We start from the raw sequence: 3,907 nt of genomic DNA, 5'->3' as shown, positions 1-3,907 counted from the left end.
CATTTTCACGTGGTGGCTGGCAGGTTGTGTTTGTTTGGATTTTCAGGTGTTGTATTTGTTTGGATCTTTATGTCAATGGAAAAGTTTCAGATATGTTATTCATGTTGATTGTATATAATCATATAATATTATTGGTGTAGATCGATGTTTGCATATGCTTGTAGTTATCTCAAGAATGTTTGCTTTTATTTTGTTTTTGTGTATCTTTAATATATTCATTCAACTAATCATAGTAATATTCTAATATTTTCTATAATTTATTTATTTTAAATATATAAGTATATATTTATTATTCATTCAGCAATAATGAGATTTAAAAAAAAAATTGGGCATTTTACCCAAATATTGATTTATAAAATAAAATTATAATTAATTAAAAGGTACTCAAAGAAATTTTTTATGACACACATTGCGAGTCCTAAAGAGTCTTTTTTTTGCGAGTCCTGCGAGTCCTAAAAAACCTCAATTTTTAAGGCTCTCAAATAGAGGACTCGTGTCCCGCGAGTCCTATAAATTTTTTTAGGACTCGCAATGCAAGTCCTAAAAATCCTTTTTTGTAGTGGTGTTTCCAAGATTGAAAATTAGAACTAGTAAGAAGTTCAGAAACAAGAATTAGGCCTAGATGATCTCCTAAGCTCAGAAAGTAAGGGCTAGAAACATCTTCGTGAGCTGTCGATCAGAGGATCGAAGATTGGTGGAGCTGCCTGCTGTGGAAGATTGGGGATCACCATTGATGTGGGGATCTTGAGCAGGAGGGTGTTCACCACCATCAGAGTTGGAGAGACGAGTAGTGCGCGCCATTGATGTCGATCTTTTAGAGTGATGGACTTAGATGGTCGCTGATACCATATTAGTGTACAAGCACTGGGAGAAAACGAAACAGAGAAAAGCAGAGGAAAAATAAGGCTTTGCTTTTATTGAATTAGTATTTCGTGTTCTACAAAAAAAGGTCTGCTGTCATATATATTGATAGTCAAGACAACAGAAAATGAAGATGCAATAAGGTGCATAACAGAAAGTAGTTAACAACTAATTTGTAACTAATCAAGAAGTTATACAGTTAAGACACTAACTAACTTAGTGTAGCTCTAATATAACCATTACTTATGCTCACAAGTGATGATTACTCTTTGCTTTATAACCAAAAGTGAAGGGATTGAACCCTAATCTTTTACATATTATGTAAATATTTATATAATAATATAATATATCGTTGGCTCTCTTCAATAATAGTGGTGTTATTGTCTTTATATATTGGTGGTAGTGTCTTTATTTCCTTTTATTATGAAGAGATTTGATGCTCTATCCCTCAAAGATGTACAAAAATGTGCTACAAGCATTGAATATCAAAATCAAACTTAAAAAAATTGTACAATTGTCAATAATATTTTTTCGGTTTGCTTGGTTGTAAGAGATTGCTTCCTGTCGTCTCTCTTTCCCTTTTATCTCTTCTTTTAGCAAAGTAGGATGAAGTAGCACTTTTGACTAGCAAACTTAGAGACTACCGTTAGCCACTTCCATTTTAATTGTAAGCTCGTTCTTGACATATTCGATCTAGTGTTTATAAGCTGGAATAAAAGGATTGGAACCTTTGAGAATTAATATTTCAAATAGAATAAAAGATCATACACTATAATATATACATGATTTATCGTAACATATATTGAAGACATTGTTACATTGCTATTAGGCACCTAAAAATACCAAACATTCTAATACATGATATATAGTTATTAACTATTTAATATCTAGTTTCACATGAAACAAAATGACTTTCTTTTGGGAAGCCACACATCCTAGAGAGTGGAGCCTATATGATCCAAAATGCATTGTCCACATTTAACCTTTAATTTAATAATCTCATTTGTATAACTCATTGTCATGGGAGACAGAGGGATCGTCCTTCCAGAAAGATCATCATCTAATGTGACAGTTGAGTATCTCTAACAATATGCTACCCTAATTAGATTTAGACGGTAAAAAGTGGGTCCCACCATACGTGTCAGATTCCAACTCCAAGTGGAAATAAAAAGTGGGATATATATTGTATTCTCCCGCGTAAGCACCGTGCCACAAAAAAAAATGTCTTGTTCATTACTCAGTTCCCACTCAAAACCACATAATAAAACCAAAGAAAAAATAATAATTGTTTTGAAAAAAGAAAGAAGAAAAAAATACCCAAAGAAAAAACCAAAGAGAGTACAGAGATTTCACGCTTATCTGACTCAGAAAACTGTGTGCTTGTATAAAAAAGTGAAAACTCTTTCGATGGAGGAGTTGGAATCGTTATTGAGTGGATTTGGGCCGGCTTGTAGTGGGTCCCTTGGTGGACGACCAAGTGGGCCCTCGTGTAGGGCTCGTTTCGGTTTGGGCACGTGCCAAGCCCATGTGCATGTACCTGCCACGTGGGATGTTCGATGATGACATTCCTCAACCCTTTTTAATTAATTTGATAAGGATAAGTTATTTTTTTAATTTTTAATTTTAAATATGTATTCAAAAATTATAATGAGAAATTTTAACACTTTGTGCGTACAATGTTAACAACCTGGATTGGTATTGAGCCTGATATAGCTGGTTTCTTTTTGTCGTTTAATGAGCAAAGTTTTAGGCTTGATAAAATAGAAGGATTAATAAAACTCAATTTATTTTGCTTTAAAAAAATTCTGATGTTTTAATTAGTATTATTATCATCTAACTTATAGATTTTGCATTACTTTCTAGTTTAATTATATAGTGTATATGAATAGTAAATTTTACAGTATTTTATTTGTGAACAATGAATTTAGAAATCCATAAATTTAAAATGTTACAGTTAATAATGAATTTGTGAACAATATTACCGTTAATAATTAATTTAGATATGGATGAAGCTAGCTCAAGTAGTTGGATATGTGATTTAAATTGTAAAAAAAAAAAAATACAGACCTAAGAGTCCAATTTTTTTTTTTACATAAAAATTATGTAGAAAGTTTAATACATATACCTTTAACTATTTTTTTTTGGAGGATCACAACCCAATTAGAAGGGTTTAGACTATATTACATCATATGAATTACCATCTAAACTACACAAAAATAGACCCCAAGTTATATATAATCCAAAACATCAATAATATATTATGAAATTATACTTATTATCTAAACGAGGACATAGAAATCGAACTCCCTCACCAAGATTAAGGGAATTCCTATCATTACAACAAATGGCTAATGATGGAGGCTTTTATTATATATACTTACAATAATAATCACTATACAGTTATTTATACTTTAGAAAATGAGTACGGCTGCAAAAATATTGGAAGTATTAACAAATAAATAATAATCCAATGGGTTAGGGTTAGGGTTAGGGTTAGGGTTATTTTGTACGTAACACGACAAAATATATTTTGTCTAAGTAATATCTTTTATCTTTATAGTCAAGCCAAAGTCTTGCCTCTTTTGAGCTTAAGATAATAATTAAATAATGACGATAAAGCTTGACGAGGTTATAATATACTCTTTTCTTGATTTGAACGTCTCTCAAGGTGATTTTCTTTTCTATTTGAAATCTTATCCTTGTTTCATTTTTAACTCATAACAATTCAATTTTATTTTTGTTTAAATTTATTTTTCTTCACATTTATATAAACAAATAAAAATATATGAGAACCAAAGTAAATAAATAAATTCTCAAGATATATATATATTTATGTATGATGTTATAAATTACATATATATATATTTTGGAGTAAACTATAATAGTGCACATTTTTTTATACAATATCATGAATTGTATAATTTTATATATGTGGACTCATTTAAAATAATACATACATTCGAGATGATATTGAAAATTTGCAATTTTATTTCAACAATCTAAATTATTTAGATATTTTTAAAAATTTATAAGAGCTTTGTTATAA

The sequence above is a fragment of the Humulus lupulus genome, chromosome 6 (assembly GCF_963169125.1).
Source record: "Humulus lupulus chromosome 6, drHumLupu1.1, whole genome shotgun sequence".
Classification (NCBI taxonomy): Eukaryota; Viridiplantae; Streptophyta; class Magnoliopsida; order Rosales; family Cannabaceae; genus Humulus; species Humulus lupulus.
This window is presented reverse-complemented; position numbering follows the sequence as displayed.